The following is a 13,856-nucleotide window of genomic DNA, read 5'->3' on the forward strand; positions in this document are numbered from 1 at the left end:
TAGTGAATCAGGTGGGTTTTGCAATTACTGATAGATTCATGGTCACCTTTACTGAGATTTAAATTCTAGACTTATTAAATTAATCCAAAAACCAGTTTATAGCCGTTATTAGAGGGAGGCAATAGCCTAGTGGCATTACCATTGGACTATTAATTCAGAGACCCAGGTAACGTTCCAGGGACCAGGATTCGAATCCCATCAAGGCAAATGGTAGAATTTGAATTCAATAAAAATCTGGAATTAAGAGTCTTGTGATGACCATGAAACAACGTCCTTTGTCAATCCTTGGGAAAAAATCTGGTTTATGCATGTTCTTTAAGGAAAGAAAATTCCATCAGGTCTGGCCTGCATGTGACTTCAGATGCATAGCAATGTGATTGACCCTTAACTGCTTTCTGAGATGCGCAATAAATTCTGGCCTAGCCTCTCCCCTGAATGAATAAAGAAAATGACAATTTGCTATGATATGATTACTAGGATGTTACTAAGGATGAGGGACTTCATTTCAGAGGAAGGGTTTGGTAAAGTTTGAGCTGTTCACCTCGAAACAAGAAAGGTTAAGAGGGTAGCCTATTAAAGATTTTCAAGATAAAGGGAGCCTTTGACAGAATAGATAGAGAACATATCCCCTCAGGCTTGTGGGTCAATAACTGGACATCGAAGATTCAAAATCATCAGCAAAGAATCTGGAGCTGAAATGAGGAGAAATGTTCTCCGCTCAGACAGTTGCTAGGATCTATAAAACCTATAAAATTCTAACGGAACTTGACATGGTAAATTCAGGGAGGATGTTGCTTATGTCTGGGGAATTCAGAACCAGGGATCATAATTTAAGAGAACAGCACAGGACTGAGATAAGAAGAAATATCTTCACTCAGAGAGTGGAATTCTCTGCCACAGGAAGTGGTTGAGGCCAAAACTTTGAATGTTTTCAAGAAGCAGTTAGATATAGTTCTTAACGTGAAAAGGATCAAAGGTCATAAGGATAATATTGGGAACAGGGCACTGAGTTGGAGGATCAACTGTGACTATGCTGGATGGAAGAATTGGCTTAAATCTCCTGTTTTCTCTGTTTCTATGTTTCTGAATGGTCCACCCTGCAAGAAAAATTGGGAAAGTTGATCTGATGAATAATTTTAAATGGTTCTTGGGTGAAATCTACCATGGGGCGGCACAGTGGCTCAGTGGTGAGCACTGGTGTCTCACAGCGCCAGGGACCCGGGTTTGATTCCTGCCTCAGGCAACTGCCTGTGGAGAGTTTGCACATTCTCCCCATGTCTACATGGGTTTCCTTCAGGTGCCCCGGTTTCTTCCCACAGTTCAAAGTTGTGCAGGTTAGGAGAATTGGCTATGCTAAGTTGCCCAGTGTCCAAGAATGTGCAGGCCAGATGGATTAACCATGGAAATGCAGGCTTACAGGGACAGGGTAGGGAATGGTTCTGGGTAGGATGCTCTTTGGAGGGTCAGTGTGAACTTGATGGGCCAAATGGCCTGCTTCCACATGTAGGGATTATCTGATTCTATGGAAATGAGTCACTCAGTCTTATGGGCAAAAATGTGGGGATCTGGAACCAATTATGGCCTCTGTTCCAATGAGCTAGCATAGGTACAATGGGTCAAATGGTGTCCTGCTGTCAGTTCATTTCTCTGAGTTCAATTCAGTTGGGAAAATAACTGGAATAAAAGCATTTTATGTGTTGCTAAGTTAATTTTAGTGGACTATGTTCATCAGTGCTGTATCTTAGTAGGCACCAAGTAGTTTAAATTATAATGATAAACCTTTTTCTTACCCATATATGTGTAAAATCATGTTTCCCATGTGAATCAAGTCGGTGTAATGTCGCATAATTGAGTCACTGATTGGTAATGAATGCATTTGTCTGCAACATACAGCAAACATACAGCTCCTTTAAACTTGTCAGAAACCACTTATTCTCAACTGTAACAATGGATGTCTAAAGGGGTGATGCCCAACAGCAGGGGAGTTTTCAGGTAGATTCAGTTCGGGGAACTATAAGCTCTGAAAACTCCGATCAATAACTGCCATTCTAGCTGTCTGTGTGGAAATTCTCAGTGTCACACGTGCTGTGTCTGCTATTCTGTGAATTTTGGCGTTGTGGTTTTTTTAATACACTTTCGTGTATGTGTTTTTACTTGAACAGTACGCATAGCAAAATAGACGGAGATATGATACTCATAGTGCTCAAAACATGCTAAAGATTCTCTTTGAGTACAGGTGCCCTCAGTGTCTCACATAAGTGACCTTTCTTCAGGTGTAAGCCTGGACAGCAAACATTGAGGACATTACAGAAGAACCCAAAATTAAAACAAAAAGCTGTCAATGCTGGAAATCTGAAACAAAAACTGAAAGTGCTGGAGAAACTCAGCATATCTGACAGCATCTGCAGAGAGAAAAACAAAGTTCACACTTAACATGCAGACAAAGGGTCACTGTTCTCAAAATGTTTACTTTGCTTTCTCTCTGCAGATGCTGCTGGACCCATTGAGTTTCTTCAACAGTGAAACTCATCCTGCCTTCACCTGGATTGCACAGGCATTCCACCAAAGGTTTACTTTATGAATATGAGACTTTGACACTCACCATTTGTAGTTTATCCACCATTTACCTTATTGGGTCAGCCAACTTAGCACTCACCATAACAATTAAAGGCAATATACTCCAGACGCTGGAAATCTGAAACAAAACTGAGAATGCTGGAAAAACTCGGCAGATTCTGCAACACAGTGGAGAGAGAAACAGAGTTAACATTTCGAGTCCAGTGTGAGAAGCACTTTCCAAAGATTGGACTTTTCTGATTGGTGTAACTCAGCAAAACACGATGCATTGTATTTACCTATGGGTCATGACACCAAGGAGCTAATCTATTATTTGTTAAAGCTCACTCTTTTGAGCAATTTGAGTATTGCTTTTGACTATTTTGAGCAATTTTGCATCCCACACCTCAGGAAGGATGTATTGGCCCTAGAGCGGGTCCAGAAGAGGTTCAGGAGAATGATTCCAGGAATGAAAGACTTAACATATGAGGAACACGTGAGGACTCTGGGACTATACCCGATGGAATTTAGAAAGATGGGAGGGATCTAGCTGAAACTTATAGAATACTGAATGGTTTGGATAGAGTGGTTGTTGGGAAAATGTTTCCAATTGCAGGAGAGACGAGGACCCAAGGACACAGTCTTCGAGTAAAGGGAAGGTTATGGAGGCCAGGTCATTGAGTATATTTAAAACTGAGACAGATATGTTCATGATTGCTGAGGGGATCAAAGGTTGTGGGGAGAAAGCGGGAAAGTGGATTTGAAAAACCTATCAGTATTGATTGAATGGCGGAGCAGACTTGATGGGCCAAATGGCCTAATTTCTGCTCCGATGTCTTCTCTGTCTTTAATAAACCAGCCATGCAGAACAGCATGTTGTCTTCTGGTACTATACTCACATGGAACATAGATTGTGATTGTCAGCAGCATGCAGGTATTGTGTTGACCAGTTTTTCCCTTCAAGCTAAGTTTTTCCTTTCTCATCCTGAAGGCCGTAAAACTGTAGATAGTCACTCATGGCTCTGTTGCTAGGCTTCTCTTTCAGAATCACAACTTTCTCAGTGCGAGTCCCATTCTAGAATTTGAATCCAAAACTCCATGCTGAATGTCCAGTGCAGTACTAAGGGGTTGCTGCACTGTATGAGGTGCTGTCCTGAACATGAAACATTAAATGAAGGTTTCATCTGCCTTCTTGGATAGACATGGTGCATTAAATATTGCAATATTTTAAAGTGTAGGGAAATTATCTTTGGTTTTCTGGCTAATATTTATTCCTTTTCAATTTCACAAAAAAAAGTTATCTGACAATCATCACATTGCTGTTTGGGTGAATTTGTTGTATGCAAGTTAGTTATCACGTTTCCTGCTATCCAACAATGATTACATTTCAGAAGTATTTTGTTGGCTGCAAAACACTCTGAAATGTCCCAGGTCATGAAAAGCATAATATAAATAAAAATGTTACACTGATTGTGACACATTTCAGTGTAACATTACAATCAAGTGAGGAGGGGTGACTTGACCCCTCTCTTTTCAACCCCCTCTGTTGGTTGCAAACAAGATTTTAAATTCCATTAGCACACTACTATGTCACTTTGCTTAGGATTAACCAAAATTAAGGACCTAACTGAAAGGTTTTCTTGAGTGAGAGAAAGAGGAATTTTATTACCTGCCAAGTAAGAGGTGACATCAAGCACACACATAAATATAGCTTTAAATTTTCTAAAGGGAGAGCATCTCATTCTAAATGGGAGATCAGAAGAGGCAGTTCAAAAAGTTCTTAGAGTACTTGATTTGTTAAGTTTTAACCTGAGACTATGGTTGTTTAATTGATTACCTCTATGCTCAGTAGTTATGAAATTTGCAAATATCTTTCAGTTATTGGTAAATGGGTGTTCCACCAATTTACTTAATCATCAGACACTGTGTAATGAGACTGCGAGAAAATACGGGGAGACAGAGGGTGTCTATGCGGCCAATTCATTTTCCCTCCTCTTTCACTGCCTGAAATATAGTTCACTATATTTCACTTGTATTCACGTGCCCGGTTTCATTGATTTCTTCATCCGGAAAAATCTGCAAGTGGCTTTCACTCCAATGTGTGAAACTTCCAGAAAGGTGTGAATCAAGTAGGAGTCATAGATCTGAATTTAAATGCGCTTCATAGCAATGTTCATTTCAGCTCAGAGCGTTTCTTGTTTATTGATGATATCATGGATTTGGCTTACCCCTGATCAGGTGACCACTGCAACCATCTTAAATTAGCTTTTGTCCTTCCTTAAAGCCATTTCACACCATAAAAGGCTCATGCATTTAAATAAGATGATGGTCAGAAAGTTTTATCACTATCATGACAATAATCACTCAACAACATGAGGCTTTTCTGATCCATGTGGTTCCATAAGGAACCTAGCCAATATCTTTATCCATTCAAACAATATGGAGAGAGAAATTAGTTTTTCTTTATCTTTCTAATTTTTTTTTCACTCTTTTCCTTCAGTCAGCACCATTTCTCTCTCCTCAGTTACTATTTCTCCTCTTACTCTGTACTTTTCTCTCCTTTTCCTGGATTGGGTCTTCTTTTGTCATTTATTGGCCACTTCATCCTCTACCCCTGAGCCTACTCTCTCATTCTGGTACAATTTTTCATCATTGTTGCTGGGTTGCTACACCACTTCTTTCCAAGATTGTTCCTCTGTTCAGTTCCTGGAGCTGCTTTTACCCCTCATCCCTGGGCTGCCTGATCAATGGTGCGTGTATGGAACGAGCTGCCAGAGGAAGTGATAGAGGCTAGTACAATTACAACATTTAAAAGGTATCTGGATGGGTATATGAACAAGAAGGGATTTGAGGGATATGGGCCAAATGCTGACAAATGGCACTAGATTTATTTAGGATATCTGGATGAGTTGGACCAAAGGGTAACTTTCTGTGCTGTATATCTCGATGACTCAATAATCTTTAGCCTTCAATCAACATTCAAAAGTTGCTTACGTTGTTTTTGGATCAGCTCTAGCCAGACGTACTGTAGTCTGGTCTGACTGAGATCAGCCTTTTGTCTCTGTACATTGTTTATTTTAGAATGTCAGTTTGTTAATCCAGGCTCATTGTTCAAATCCACAATTGCTGATTCAGCAAGACACTGTGGCGATGCCTTTCATGTATTTTGTGTTTGTGTGTGTTTCCATGTGTATAAACAAGCAGACAATACATGCACCCAGCATCATCACGGTGTATGTGGGATGGGTTAGCATAAGCGCTGAGTGTCAGAATGGGGCAAGGTTCATTCCAGGCTAAGCTGTCTGTCAGCTAGACATCGCATTGTGTCCAAATCAGTTAGGGCATGAAATATGCCCTGAAGGGATTTACTTTGTGAGTGGATTAACAGGCATGGTGGGAGAACCAATTTTTAGCAGACTTCAATTTCCAAAACAATTCAGAACATTACAGTTTTTACAGTCACCAGTTCCCTGGAATAGAGCCAATACTGAGGGATTTGAATAGGTATGTGATATCTAGTTCCTTCCAAAATGAGAGGTGGAGAGAATGCTTTCAAACTCGATGACTCTATGACTCTATGTTCCCCGGGAAAAATGCCAGGGTCCTGTCACTCACCCTTGGTTGACCTCCTCTGAAAATGGCTTGATGTGTCATGAAATGCTGATTAAATCCTAAAGTTGAACCAAAGGATAGAATTCCATTATCCAAATCAGTGCCATGGTATAAAATACCTTATATAGAATTATAAGGACTCTTCAAGCTGTTGAAAACCCTGAGGTGATATTTTATACATCTATTATATACTTTTTCCAGTAGCATGTAAGAGACACAAAGAAGTATTTATAACAACTGTGTTTGTATTTACAGTTAATAACAGTGCTGATTGGGAATGTTTAAATATGTCAAACAAAGGTATTTAAACTGGCTAGACTCTGGTATGCAAATAAACAATAACTGGATTAGCATTTGGAATACTGGGATTGGGATGCAGGCTCTGGAAATCATAATAGACTTTCATTAGAGTTTCAATGCCCCCCACTCGAATTATTTACAGATAATGACATTAAAATTGGACTGTGTAGGGTCTACTTTTCAAGCACAGCACAGCCTCCAAATTGTTCCACGTGGCAGAAGGAAGAGCATTTCTGACCAGCAGGATGCCACCCACCATACTGGTTAAGAGAAGTCTTGAAGATAGCATCATAGTGTCATACAGTATGGAAACAACTCTGGTCCAATTCGTCCGCCCAATTTGGAGAAAGCTTTCCTGCAAAATTGGCTTATCCTGTTATTGGATGCACTCAGGGAAGCCAAACTTGCAGAAAATGTAAAAATGGAGACTCTTGAATATCTAGGTCAATGATACAGTGTCAGAGGCATTACAGAGTAGGAAGGCTTCAGGCTTACTCTTGGCCTGTAAGGAATTGCCTAATCTTTTGTAGGGCTTTGTTCTTAGCATGGAAATTGATCACAGTATTGGTTGCAGAGCATGAAATCAGCCAGACACTCTTCATGTGTTTGTTATGGAATGACCCTTTCTGAAAGAGTGATCTATATCGATAAAATTGACTTGTGATATCCAAATGCACCAAAGAACAAGGGCCACGTGCATGTGTATACAGTTAGTTACCAAGCCATGATAAAAAAATGCTACACCTGTAAAACTGTAGGTCACCTCCAGGAAATGTATCGAAATGGGACACAGTTTCACAGCAGCAAATAGTGATGGAGGGTACACACATAAAGTGCTCAAGGCAGTGGAACAATCACCACTGGCAAAGATATCAACTGATTCGAGTTCATAAAACTTGCAGATATCATTGGATAGTCCATTAATTTTAAGCTCAACTCAATAAATTAATTACATCTTGTTACATAAGGCACCATCATGGTTTATTCTCACTGTTGAGAATTAGGCAGACTCTTAAATCTAATTGGAAGCCTGTTTTTCAGTTTGTTTAAATGGGCTGCTCCTCAATGTTGGGTTGCACTTCAGCGCCACATTGCTGACCCATAGGCACCCTGGGCAGAGAGGGGCTGACAGCCTTCTCATGGGTCTGCTCCTGGACTTAGCCAAAATAGCCTTTATCAAGTCCGGGTAGCAGGCTGTGGACAGGGGGATTTATTGTTCTTGCCTGTCTATGCTCGCGTGGCCATGGAGAGGGACCAGGCACTGGCACTGGCACTGGCATGTTAGAGGCCTTTAGAAACCGGTGGACAGCACAGGATCTTGGGTGCATCATCACCCAGATGTTATTTTGATTTAATAAGTTTCTGTTTAACCCCATTTCAATCACTGTCAGTTTAAAAGAGTAGAAATGAAGGCTGTCTAACTTGTAGTTTTGTTTAAAAGAATAGAAACTGAAGATTGTTACCAGCAAAACTAACCTAATCTTGAGCAACCAGTGGTTGGTCCCCAAATCTCATTATGACTGCTATACTTGGAACCAAACTTCATCAAGAGACTCAATAGTTCCAAAACAAGAGCAGCAGGAGCAGGAAAATAGGACAAACAGCAATTACATTTTTATCATTTTAGTTATATCTTAACATTTTCAGTAATTCAAAATGACGCTGGGGCGTGGCGACATATTACACTTTTCACTATTTATTTGTTAAATACAAGTGGCATTGGATCATTCAATTCAATTCAATTCAATTTTCTTTTAATTTTCCTTGTAAGCTATAACTAATAGCACTCAACAGCCAACAGCAGCCCCTCTTACCTTCCACAATTGATTGTACATCACTGAACATTGACAGCTATTTAACCATGAGGGCTATCACAACCAACATTGATGCTACCTTCACCTGATATCATACTCGCATCGGGGTCAAGGGCAGCAGGAATGTTGACTGATGTTTCTTTTCAAGTAGCATTCCCTGACCTTCATTCACTCCTCTACCAAGAAAATACTTGAATGTGGAAACAATTGACATTGCAGTATCAGAATATTACCATTTCATGAACTCATTTGGCATTCTTATGTTGCTAACTTAAATGGATTAATACATTTGTCAGATCAGAAATAGTGCCAAAGCTACCTTCACTAATGTTACATGCACTTCTTGGCTTTAGGCTTTTTTTGACAAACAATATACTCTGAAGAGATTTTCCATTTTGCAAAAGTGAATCAAAACAAATTAAGAGATTACTAATAACTATTCAAATAAGACCAGTTGTTTTCTGCACTGCACTGACAATAGGAGAAAGGAAACACAAATAATTTAAGCCCATAACTGCTGGAAAAATGCAAGAGCCTTGCCCCACCTATTATCGACATGTCAGAAACAGGCCCCTACAGGCCTCCAACCTGCGTTAGTACTGGTTCTTTCACGGTTCTTGGTGAGTGCGTAATGGAAGATTGATGCAGGGGTGGGACATCATTTGGCATCTTAATCCAAAAACTCCTGTGATTGTAACAGCTGCTGCAAAAGACTTCTGCAGACTGAATGAACTTATCATGAGGGAGCTTGCAGAGTGTTTTCTCCATTACTTTTTGGGTCAAGAGTGGGCATGTGCAGAAATGAAATTCAGAAGATAATATGCACAAATTGCCACTGAATTCAAGTAACTGAAACATTTTGATTTCATCCGATCAGAATTGACTCCTTTTTAAGAAATTCTAATGTACCTGTTGTTTTAATTTAGCCCAAGTACAAGCACTAACCAAAACAGATTTGCATCCAACACCTAAATGTCAAAACCAAAAGATTTAAAATTGGGAGCCATAGTCGAATGGCGGAATAGACTCGATGGGCCGAATAGCTCAAATATCTTATGGTCTTATGGACAGTTATAATTAATATCACTTCCAAGCATAATTGTTAAGTATGTTATGATCACTAGAGGCTTGTGTAGCCAACAGAGGTGATGATCTAAATAACAGAATGGAAGAGGCATCAGTGCCCCAGAGGTAAAACGCCTACCTTTGTCTGCCAAAACTTTGAAGCCTTTTATCCAACAATAGTTCTGCTACAAGTCAATTAACGGATTAATTCTGTCAGTTGTAATGGAGTGCAACCTACTGGCATCACAGAGTACAAAACATTATAACAAGGAAACCTTCATAGAAATGTTTATGGAGGATTTTTTTTTATGGAGCATGTGGTTGAGATACCAATTTCTCAGAGTTGTAATTGCACTTTTATGGCACATTCCATGTCATCTTTATGTTCCAAAGAGCTTCATGGCCAATACATAGCAACAGCTAATGTTTATATAACATTTACTTCTATCATTAATAATATGTAAGAAGATGCTTCACAAGATTGTTATCAAACATTTACTTTGAGTCACATGTTAGCACAAATGACCAACAGCTTAGTCAAAAGGCTGGGTTATAACTGATAATAATTGAACATTGTTGTAATGTGTTTGTCCTTTGGATTCAAGATGACTTGCTTTCGCTGTAGTTTGGTTGGTTCTGAATTGTATGGTAAGTCCAGTACATGATCTATGGACGCTGCCACTTGCAGGGACAACTGGGGGGAGGGTGGTGCCTGAAGTGGCAAGGATATGAGTTGCTTGTGCATTTCTTGCAACACCTTTTCCTCTGCATGTTTTAACAAAGTCTCTCTATCTATGTGGTGCCTTAATCTTAAATGAACCTTCAGTTTGACAGGTTACAAACCCGTGTCTCCCATGTGTTGGCAGATATTCTTGACCTCTTTAGGAAAGTTTTAAAGACAGTCCTAAAACATTTCTACTGTCTTGCCAGAGGTCAACTGCCATGACTGAGCAGTGAGCTGTGGGAGTCTGGTGACGGGTATATGGGTGGCATGAGATCATAAGACCATAAGACCATAAGACATACAAGCAGAAATTAGGCCAGTCAGCCCACTGGGTCTGCTCCACCAATCGATCATGGCTGATATGTTTTTCAACCCAATTTTCCTACTTTCTCCCCGTAACCTTAATCCCTTTGGCAATCAAGAACTTATCTATCTCTGTTTTAAATATACTCAATGACCTGGCTTCCACAGCCTTCTGTGGCAGTGAATTCCACAGATTCACTACTCTCTGGCTGAAGTTCCTCCTTATCTCCCTTTAGTCTGCCCTTTAGTCTAAGGCTGTGCCCTTGGGTCCTCATCTCTCCTGCCAATGAAAACATCTTCCCAACGTCCACTCTATCCAGGCCGTTCAGTATTTTGTAAGTTTCAATCAGATGTCCCCTCATTCTTCTAAACTCCATGAGATATGCCGTACCTAATTGAGCTGATTTTTATTAATTAGCACAGCCATAAAATCATAGATTAGGTACATAGCCAACAGCTTTTCCTCATGGTAGGGCAGTCTAAAACGAGAGTGTATAAGTTTAATGTAAGAGGGGAAAGATACAAAAGGGTCCACAGGAACAATTTTTTCGCAAAGAGGATGGTAACTGTCTGGAATGGGCTATCAGGGTAGTGGTGGAGTCAAACACATTTTTTGTCATTTAAGCAAAATTTGGACAGGTACATGTATGGGATAGGTATGAAAGGCATGGACCAAATGCAGGAAAATCTTAGAATCTTAGAACCTCTACACTGTGGAAACAGGCCCTTCAGCCCAAAAAGTCCACACCAACCCTCCGAAGAATATCCCAAACCCATTCCCCATAACTTTACATTTACCCCTGACTAATGCACCTAACCTACACATCCCTGAACACTATGGGTAATTTAGCGTGGCCAATTCGCCTAACCTGCGCATCTTTGGATTGTGGGAGGAAACCGGAGCACCCAGAGGAAAACCACACAGACACGGGGAGAGTGTGCAAACTCCACACAGATTATCATCCAAGGCTGTAATCAAACCCAGGTCCCAGGCACTGTGAGGCAGCAGTGCTAACTATTAGATTGTGAAAACTGGGCAGGATGAAAAGGTTGGGCCAAAGGGCCTATTTCCATACTGTAAAGCTCAATGATTCAATGCCTGGCACATTGGCTTGGGAGAGGACAGCTGTTGTTAGACTGCTTATTATCACACTGCAATTGGGGGATCTTGAAAAGCAATCATGAACAAATGAACAAGGAATAAAATTTGGCTACTCAGCTCTTCGATTCTATTTCATCATTCAATAAGATCATAGCTAATCTGATTTTACATTAGATTCCCTTCAGTGTGGAAACAGGCCCTTCGGCCCAACAAATCCACACCGACCCTCCGAAGAGTAACCCACCCAGACCCATTTCCCTCTGACTAATGCACCTAACACTATGGGCAATTTAGCATGGCCAATTCACCTGACCCGCACATCTTTAGTTTGTGGGAGGAAACCGGAGCACCAGGAGGAAACCCACACAGACACAGGGAGAATGTGCAAACTCCACACAGACAGTCGCCCGAGGCTGGAATCAAACCCAGGTCCCTGGCGCTGTAAGGCTGTAGTGCTAACCACTGAGCCACCATGCTGCCCCAAAGCTGAATATTATTGCACTTTCCTGACAAATTCCCCTTGGCAATCAAGAATCTATCCACTGCTGTCTTAAAAGAAATAAAAAGATTCTGCATCCATTGTCTTTTGAGGAAGGGAATGCTAAAAAATCACAGTCTTCTGAAGGAAAAAAATGCTTCCTTATCTCTGTTCTATTGACAATCTGGATGATGCAACTGAGGGCATTGTTTCTAAATTTGCAGACAGGTGGAAGGGCAAGTACTGGCAAGGAAGCAGAGAGACTGCAGATGGTCTGAGCTGAGGAGGAATTTCTTCAGCCAGAGGGTGTTAATCTGTGTTATTCATTGCTGCAGAGGGCTGTGCAGGCCAAGTCATTAAGTGTATTTAATACAGAGATGGGTCGGTTCTGAAGTAGGATAACTGCACCTGAAACATTAGCTCTGCTTTCTCTCCACAGATGCTGCCAGACCTGTTGAGTTGTTCCAGCAATTTCAGATTTTGTTTCTAATTTCCAGCATCCGCAGTTCATCGGGTTTTTTTTGTAGGTAGATTCTGGATTAGTACGGGGATCAAGGATTATGGGGAGAAGGCACGAGAATGAAGTTGAGAAACACAGCCATAATCAAATGGTGGAGCAGACCATATGGTGCTTAATGGGTGACCCCATTTGTTACATTTGGAACTTCTCCGGTATGTTAAGGTTGTTGCTGTAGTGTGTCCAAGTCTCCAAAGCATATGGAAGCACAGGAATCACTGTGATCCAGTACGCCTTGACCTTAGTTTCAGGTCTGAGATCCTCACCCTTAATTACTTTTTTCCTAGGCCAGCCAAAGCCTAAACTGGCACACTGGGTACAGTGATGAATGTCATTATCTACATTTGGCTTCAGAAACTCCTAAGTTATGAAAAAACAGTTGACGTTTTCCAGAATTTTCCCGTGGAGTTTTATCAATGGAGTGATGTGTTGAATGTGGGAGCTGTTTGGAAGGTGACCCTGAGGTGAAAAACAACCAGTTGGTTTTGACCATCTGTGTGCTGGCAGCTGGGCAAATCCCTATGTTAAGGCCATAAAGTAATTCTTAAATTACCACTTCAGAGCCTTAATTGACAGTGGGCTGGGTAAATTATCCATGGATCTTCTTACCAAGAACTTAATCCTGAGGAAGATAGAGGGTTTAGGGTCTGCCAGCACTCTACCTCATGAAGTTCCTTTCTGCCTCCAAGTTTGCCCGCCGTGGGAGCAGTAGATTCTGCCATGAAACTAATTCTTGTAGCTGTCCAATTAAAGGATACCATACCCCCAGGGCTTTTCACTGAGTTAAGAATAACAAGACCATTCATGGCTATTTTTCTTCCTCTTTATTTACCCCAGAGGCACTGAAGTCAATTATCACACCCTACCACAACACTAAGTGAGATCTAATCACTCTGGATTTGTTCACACATGAAGAATGGCAGCCAAAGAACAACACCCAACATGACTCAGATGGATAAAAAAAGCTTTGAAACTTTGAATCAAACATTTAGGGCCTGAAGTTGCACAGTGAATTTAATCCAAAAGTCTTCTCATTATTTTAGTGAGCACATTAATGAATTGATTTCCCAAAATAAAGTGATGGAAAGCTATATTTCAGATTAATGTGTAAAGCATTGTTTCACTTATATCAGTTGTTGAGACATCCTGCCAATGGTCCTTCGCTTCTTAATATGATTCCTATCCTCTCTCCTGTCCTGGATTTTCTACAAAATAACAACAAAATTCCCTGTCCCACTCCAAAAGGCTGGATGAAATTTGCCATGAACTGCTGACTGTCGGGACCGATCAATAAAGAGAAGACATGAACAGAGACTTTATTTATATTTATCATTTTTGGTGCTGGTCTGAAAAAAACCCTACATCTGCAATAAAATGGCGAAAGA

At 40.6% G+C, this 13,856-nt stretch overlaps 1 long non-coding RNA gene across 1 annotated transcript in view; it reads left to right on the forward strand.

Moving 5' to 3' along the window:
- LOC122565361 (uncharacterized) overlaps positions 1-13,615 on the forward strand; it is a 36,213-nt gene extending 22,598 nt beyond the window's left edge. The window contains exon 3 of the long non-coding RNA XR_015751902.1: positions 13,309-13,615. This is a non-coding gene — a long non-coding RNA (uncharacterized LOC122565361). The remainder of the gene's footprint in view (positions 1-13,308) is intronic.
- The last annotated feature ends 241 nt before the right edge of the window (positions 13,616-13,856 follow it).

This window comes from Chiloscyllium plagiosum, unplaced genomic scaffold (genome assembly GCF_037043375.1).
Source record: "Chiloscyllium plagiosum isolate Xiang-an unplaced genomic scaffold, Cpla_swu_hap1 HiC_scaffold_28, whole genome shotgun sequence".
NCBI classification, from domain to species: Eukaryota; Metazoa; Chordata; class Chondrichthyes; order Orectolobiformes; family Hemiscylliidae; genus Chiloscyllium; species Chiloscyllium plagiosum.